We start from the raw sequence: 8229 nt of genomic DNA, 5'->3' as shown, positions 1-8229 counted from the left end.
AAAAAAAAAAAAAAAAAAGCTATACTATATAATGAAAGTAAAAGTATCACATGAAAAAATCTGAGTAATCTAAGTAAAAGTATTATGTTCAACAGAAACAATAAGGTATAATGGTATAAGGTGTAATAAGGTGGTGGAGTAGAAAGTAAAGTAGTGAAGTAAAAGTAAAAAGTCTCCACAGTTACCTCAGATTTGTACTTTACTTTTACTTCATTACATTCCACCACTTAGAACAGGTGCACACTAGTTTTGGATGTTTTTCACAAGGTTTGATTTATGTTTAAGAAATGGGTTTGTGTCATGATGTCAGTTTCCCTGTCCTCCCGTGCTCTCTCCCCCTCCCCTACCTGTGTGTCTGGAGCTGGGTGGAGTGCCTGACTCCTCCCGTGCACACCTGGGGTGCATCAGCCTAATCACCACCACCTGCTGCTGAGTACAAGAAGGCTTGGCAGTCTACACTCGGTGCCAGACCGTCCGCGTGTAAAACGTGAATGTTTCTTGCTAAGCGTTGTTATATGGTACTTTCCGGCAAATGCTCATTTGGATTTATGCACCCTCCAGATTCCTGCCTCTACTCGCCCAGCTCCTGCCGCCACGTTCCAGTCCCGGTATCGCTTCCAGCTCGTCTTGTCTCCTGCTCGTCTCGTCTCCTGCTCGTCTCGTCTCCTGCTCGTCTCGTCTCCTGCTCGTCTCGTCTCCTGTCCGGTCCTGGTCTCTGGTTTGTCACCCGCTCCCCGCTCTGGTCTTCGTCTGATCCGCCTGCCCTGGTACCGCACCTGCTTCTATCCCCGTCCTGGTCCTGTCCTGCCCGCCTCTACCTGCACCGCACCCGCCTGACCCGTCTCCCGCTCCCCGGTTCCTGTACCTGCTCTTGTGACCTGTTTAAAGACTGCATTTTCACCGCTGTAAATAAACACTGTTAAAACTGCTCTGGTCTGCATCCTTTGGTCCTATCCGCACCGTTACGACAGAACGGTCTGGCCACTATGGACCAAGCAGGCTCAGATCCGGACCAGACGCGCCGCCTCACGCACTCTCACCCCGAGGCGGTGCTGGGTCAGCATGAACAATCCATTCGAACTCTATTGGAGCTAAATCAGACATTGTCCCAGCAGGTGGCACAGCTTAACCACCAGGTGGCCGCGCTCCTCGTCACCCCGCCTGCTGCAGCTGGAGCGCCGCCACGCCTCCCGGAGCCGAGAGGCACGGATCCGGAGCCGTATGCTGGACAACCTCACCTCTGTCGCGGATTCCTGTTCCAGTGCGAGTTCATGTTCCAGCAGTGCCCTTCTCGTTTCAGCTCGGGGGCCACCAAGATCCGATATATATGTGGATTACTCCGGGGCAGAGCTCTCCAGTGGGCAGAGGCGCGCCTACTGAAGACGTCTGTGGATAGCCTGGATTTTAATGAATTTGTGTCCACGTTTAAGCTGGTGTTTGACCACCCGCACTACCAGGACAATGCTGCCTCCCGGTTATTGACTCTCAGCCAGGGCTCCAGGACGGTAGCGGATTATTCCATTGAATTCTGGACACATGCGGCGGAGCTGGACTGGACGGACAGCGCGCTGCGGGCTGTGTTTGTGCGGGGCCTGAACGAGACTTTGAAAGATGAATTGGTTTCCCGGGACGAACCCCCCGACCTGCGGACCCTCATCTCCCTCACTCACCGTATAGACAACCGCCTACGGGCTCGTCGCCGAGAGAGACGCCGGTCACCGGTCCCGCCGGAGCCACGCGCTGCCCCGCCCCCGCCGGATGAGCCCATGCAACTCGACAGGACCCTTGTGTCGGCCGAGGAGCGTCAACGGAGGCGTCGTCTGGCCGGGGCTTGCCTCTACTGCGGTGAGCGCGGACACTATGTGGTCACTTGCCCAGTTCGGCCAAAAGGGGGGGCCCACCAGTAGCACTGGGAGTACTGGTGGGCGAGCAACACATCCTGGACTCTTCTAATAGACTGCGGCTCAGCGCCACCCTGTGCGTTCGCACAGAGACCTTATGCGTTTCCGCCCTTATCGACTCCGGGGCTGAGAGGGACTTTATTGATGCCCAAGTCGCGGAGCAGCTCGGGGTCTACCTGGAGCCCCTCGAACGCCCCTTAAATGCCCAGGGGCTCAATGGACGTTTTCTGGGGCACATCACTCACATCACAGAACCTGTCACCGTGATTCTGTCCGGCAACCACCAAGAGAACCGTCAGTTTCATGTCCTGTCCTCCTCCGCTTCTCCTCTGGTCCTTGGTTACCCCTGGCTACGCGCCCACAACCCTGTTTTCGATTGGGCCAGGGGCGGAGTTTCGGGCTGGAGCCCCGATTGCCACGCCAAGTGCCTTCGGTCCGCCCTCCCTCCGGCCGGGAGGTCCGTTCCTGTCGCTGATCCGTCCCCAGACACCCCCAATCTGTCCTCGGTGCCTGCTGAATATCACGACCTGGGGGAGGTTTTTAGCAAGAGCAAGGCCCTCTCTTTACCGCCCCACCGCCCATATGACTGCGCCATTGACCTCCTGCCGGGTGCCCCACTACCATCTAGCAGGCTATATAACCTGTCTAGACCTGAACGCGAGTCAATGGAGGACTATATCCGTGGGTCCCTGGCTGCCGGAATCATCCGCCCGTCCACTTCACCCGTGGGAGCGGGGTTCTTCTTTGTGGCTAAGAAGGACAAATCCCTGCGGCCTTGCATTGATTACCGGGGTCTGAACAATATAACTGTAAAGAATAAATACCCGCTTCCCTTACTGGACTCGGCATTTACGCCCCTCCACGGTGCGACCATCTTCTCCAAGTTGGATTTGCGGAATGCGTACCACCTGGTGCGCATCAGGGAGGGAGACGAATGGAAGACGGCCTTCAAGACACCCCTGGGACATTTCGAATACTTGGTTATGCCCTTCGGTCTCACCAACGCCCCTGCCGTATTCCAAGCCCTCATCAACGATGTGCTCCGTGATTTCCTTAACCGATTCGTCTTTGTTTACTTGGATGACATCTTGATTTTCTCGCGGTCCCCCCAGGAGCATCATCAGCACGTTCGCCAGGTTCTCCAGCGCCTCCTCGAGAATAAACTGTTCGTGAAAGCTGAGAAATGCGAGTTTCACGCAGAGGAGGTCAGCTTTTTGGGCTTCATTGTGGGGCGGGGCCAAGTAAGAGCTGACCCTGAAAAGATCCAGGCTGTCACTGAGTGGCCCGTTCCTACCAGCCGGAGACAGCTCCAGAGATTTATCGGCTTTGCCAATTTTTATAGACGTTTCATCCGGGATTTTAGTAGGGTTATCTCGCCCTTAACTAAACTCACCTCTCCTGCTTTGCAGTTTGCCTGGTCTCCTGAGGCGCAGACAGCCTTCGAGAAACTTAAGAGACTATTTACCTCCGCTCCCATCCTGCACCAGCCCGACCCTTCACGGCAATTCATCGTGGAGGTCGACGCCTCCGACTCGGGAGTGGGGGCCGTGCTTTCGCAGAGGTTCGACCCCCACAACCGCCTCTGTCCCTGCGCCTTCTTTTCCCGGCGATTGTCCTCGGCCGAGGTCAATTATGACGTGGGGGATCGGGAGCTCCTTGCCGTAAAGCTGGCCTTGGAGGAGTGGCGCCACTGGCTCGAAGGGGCGGAGCAACCATTCATCGTCTGGACCGACCATAAAAACTTGGAGTACATCCAGTCCGCCAGGCGCCTCAATCCCCGTCAAGCTCGTTGGTCCCTCTTCTTCAGCCGCTTCAACTTTCTCCTCACCTACCGCCCCGGATCTCGGAACGTCAAACCAGACGCCCTCTCCCGCCAGTTCGCCCTGGAGGATAGCCCGGTCACCGCAGAGACAATTATCCCCTCCTCGTGTGTGGTGGCCGCGGTCCATTGGGATATCGAGGACACCGTCCGAGAGGCCCAGACCAACGACCCCGACCCAGGTAACGGCCCTCCAGATAAACTGTTTGTTCCCGATTCTGTCCGGTCTCAGGTGCTCCAGTGGGTCCATGCCTCCCGTTTCGCCTGCCATCCTGGTGCCGGTCGCTCTCTCTCCCTCCTCAGGAGACGCTTCTGGTGGCCCACGATGGACACAGACACCCGGGCTTATGTCGCCGCCTGCCAGGTATGTGCTCGGGCCAAGGCCTCCCACTCACCCCCTTCTGGTCTCTTGCATCCTCTCCCAGTTCCTCGTCGCCCTTGGTCCCACATCGCCTTGGACTTCGTGACGGGCCTTCCCCCTTCCCAGGGGAACACGGTGGTTCTCACCATTGTGGACCGCTTCTCCAAGGCCGCCCATTTCGTTGCCCTGCCTAAGCTCCCCACAGCCAAAGAAACTGCCGACCAGCTGACCAGTCATGTCTTCCGACTCCACGGCATCCCGGTGGACATCGTGTCCGACAGAGGGACCCAATTCACCTCTCAGGTATGGCGGTCTTTCTGCGACAGTTTGGGGGCCACGGTTAGCCTCACGTCCGGGTTCCATCCACAATCTAATGGGCAGACGGAGCGGACCAACCAAGACCTGGAGTCGGCCCTACGGTGCACAGCCTCCGCCAACCCCGCGACCTGGAGTACTCACCTGCCCTGGATAGAGTACGCTCACAACTCCCTCGTGAGTTCCGCCACTGGTATGTCCCCCTTCGAGGCATCGCTGGGATATCAACCCCCTCTCTTTCCCACGGAGGAGAGGGACCTCGCCGTCCCGTCTGTTCAGCGCCATCTCCAGCGCTGTCGCCGGATCTGGAAGAAGGCCAGGGCGGCCCTTCTTCGGGCTGGAGCGCGCACTAAGGCGACGGCCGATCGCCACCGTGTCCCGGCGCCCGTGTACCAACCTGGCCAGATGGTTTGGCTCTCCGCCAAGACGGTCCCGCTGAAGACGGACTCCCGTAAGCTGTCCCCCCGATTCCTGGGACCGTTTAAGATCATGAGGATCATAAATCCATCGGCGGTGCGCCTCCAGTTACCCCCGTCTCTCCGGATTCATCCGACCTTTCACGTCTCCCAGGTTAAACCAGTCCGGACCAGCGACCTGTGCCCTCCGGCCGATCCCCCACCGCCCGCCCGAGTCATTGACGGCCACCCGGCGTTCACCGTCCGCCGCCTGATTGACGTTCGTCGCCGTGGTAGGGGCCTCCAGTACCTCGTCGATTGGGAGGGTTACGGTCCGGAGGAGCGATCCTGGGTGCCCAGGGCACGCATTCTGGACCCCGACATGGTGAGAGACTTCCACCGCGCTCATCCTGACAAGCCTGGGGGTCCACCAGGAGGTGGACCTTAGGGGGGGGGTACTGTCATGATGTCAGTTTCCCTGTCCTCCCGTGCTCTCTCCCCCTCCCCTACCTGTGTGTCTGGAGCTGGGTGGAGTGCCTGACTCCTCCCGTGCACACCTGGGGTGCATCAGCCTAATCACCACCACCTGCTGCTGAGTACAAGAAGGCTTGGCAGTCTACACTCGGTGCCAGACCGTCCGCGTGTAAAACGTGAATGTTTCTTGCTAAGCGTTGTTATATGGTACTTTCCGGCAAATGCTCATTTGGATTTATGCACCCTCCAGATTCCTGCCTCTACTCGCCCAGCTCCTGCCGCCACGTTCCAGTCCCGGTATCGCTTCCAGCTCGTCTTGTCTCCTGCTCGTCTCGTCTCCTGCTCGTCTCGTCTCCTGCTCGTCTCGTCTCCTGCTCGTCTCGTCTCCTGTCCGGTCCTGGTCTCTGGTTTGTCACCCGCTCCCCGCTCTGGTCTTCGTCTGATCCGCCTGCCCTGGTACCGCACCTGCTTCTATCCCCGTCCTGGTCCTGTCCTGCCCGCCTCTACCTGCACCGCACCCGCCTGACCCGTCTCCCGCTCCCCGGTTCCTGTACCTGCTCTTGTGACCTGTTTAAAGACTGCATTTTCACCGCTGTAAATAAACACTGTTAAAACTGCTCTGGTCTGCATCCTTTGGTCCTATCCGCACCGTTACGACAGTTTGATATTTTCAAATAGAGGTTCCATATTACTGAGGAAAGGCTTAGAAAAAGTACAAACTGATTATTTTTGTTAGAGGCCCCATAAAAGTATTTACCTAAAGCTGCATTATGTAAGTTTTCTGGTTGGGGGTCAGTCACTTGCTTGTCTCCATGGAGATGTTATTGCTTTGCCTGGAGAGTTTCTCAGTATGGCATTAAAGAACATGTATTAGGTATTATTTGTGATTGGCCTTTAACATGCTCAAAGTATCATGTCTTAGAACTTAATGCCTGTGTGTAGAAAGCAGTCGTCCATCAGCCTGTGCTCATCTGGATTTAGTAGCAGTGGGAATTACCATGAAATAGACAAAACAAAACCTAGGCATTAAAGCAGACATCTTTAATCTCTTGTATTTAAGACGTTTTTGCTCTATTCTACCCCTTTTTCACCGCCATTTTGTTGTGATGATGGCTGCCATTGGGTTCTGCAATTTTCTAACCTGAAAGTATGTGTTAGATCAATATTGTGATTTAAAATGTTCATATTATAACATAATGATCCACGGGTGTCATAGATTATAACTATAGAGCAGACACAAGCACAATATGTCTGCTATCAGTAATGTGGCCCGTCATGCTAATGTGTAAGATGCAGATGTAAGCTGCAGTTACAATTTGAAAGCAGAAATGCTCAGAACAAGTCTGGTGATAATTTAAGGACTTAAAAACATGGAGACAAGCAGGTAACACAATCCTCATGATAAACTTGGCTAGATTACTGGTGCAGATATCTGAGTTGGTTTATGCAGGTGTGATGGGTGTCGTAGTGGTCAGGCTTTGGTCAAGCTTGAGTTGGGCTTGAGCCGGGCTTGAGTCGGGCTTGAGTCGGGCTTGAGTCGGGCTTAAGTCGGGCTTAAGTCGGGCTTGAGTCGGGCTTGAGTCGGGCTTGAGTCGGGCTTGGGATTGGTCCATGTCAGACCGCGTGAAACAGAAGGAAACATGGACGGGCTCTTCCTCAGTGTGACTGATGGTCAGTGTAGTATCTGAATGTAAAGCTCTTTTATAACCCTTTGTATTTAATACTTTTATACCATATTTTTACAGCTGTCTTTGTAACAGCTTCATAACATTTTGTAAACGCTGATGTTTTTCTATTCACTGTAAAAATAAACCTGATTTATCAATATCAGCCACTGACATGGTTTCTTTGATGTTTTTAAAGGTTTTGTAAAAAGGACATTGTTAAAGGACCTGAGTGCACCCTGTGCTCTTACAGCTTTAAAAAGTTACTACAATCACAACTGAACCTGTGTCCAGAGCCTTATCCTGCAGATAGAGACACATATATATGGACAGGCCTCATGTGAAAGGTCAGAACACTGATTCATGGTTGTCTGCAGGTGCTGGGGTTTAGGTAGTGACCATTCAGAGAGTGTCCTTTTAGGATTAAACCAACTGGATTTCAGCTTTGAAACTGGCAACTCAAATGAGACTCATGAGGCTGATTTAGCTTTGTGATTGGATAAAGAACCAAAACACCAAAATATAACATAAACATTGGCCATTATCCCCAGTGTTTTTCTAACAAAGAATAAATCAGCATTTCGACTGTTATCAGTAAAAAGTATGTTTGATTTAAACATGTTAGCTGATATATGGGGGTACAGATATGTCAGGTTTGTGAAACGAAACGTTTTACATATATTTCCTTTAAGGCTGTAGTCGCCTTAAGACATTCTTGGTTAGTAAAGACCTGCCCTCTACGATCTGACCTAAAAAAGAGAGGCACAAGTATAATTTATTCAGTTTTACTGTTGTATATAAAGTGTGGTCCGAGAGTTGAAGAGAAGACGCGTGAGGCTGGAGTTTTAATGCAGAAGAAGTTTACATCAGTACAAGACCCAGCACAGACATGAACCCTCAAGACACTGTGATAGTCCAGTCCAGTCATGTACAGTTCAGCCTGACTATGCTTCTGTTGTAGGGAGTATTATACCGCTGATTGATCAAGGCCAAGATAACAAGGACTGAGCTGGCAGTGAGAGCCCTCAGTACAGCAAAGTAGTGCAATTTCTCTTTATGTATATAAATATTTATATAAATATGTATACTTACATATTAGTTAACAATGTATTTATTTGTAAAAAGACAGAATAGACTAAACAATTAACTCAAATCTCATGACACCTCACTCCATTCCCTTATTAAAACCTACAATGCCAATAGTATTATTAGCTAACTAATAGTCTGGGTGGTTAAGACAAAATTAAAAGCACATCACCAAGTATCAGACTGATGCACCATGCTGCTGAATCCTACCTGT

The sequence above is a fragment of the Periophthalmus magnuspinnatus genome, chromosome 16 (genome assembly GCF_009829125.3).
Source record: "Periophthalmus magnuspinnatus isolate fPerMag1 chromosome 16, fPerMag1.2.pri, whole genome shotgun sequence".
NCBI lineage: Eukaryota > Metazoa > Chordata > Actinopteri > Gobiiformes > Gobiidae > Periophthalmus > Periophthalmus magnuspinnatus.
Note: the sequence above shows the minus strand (reverse complement) of the source record.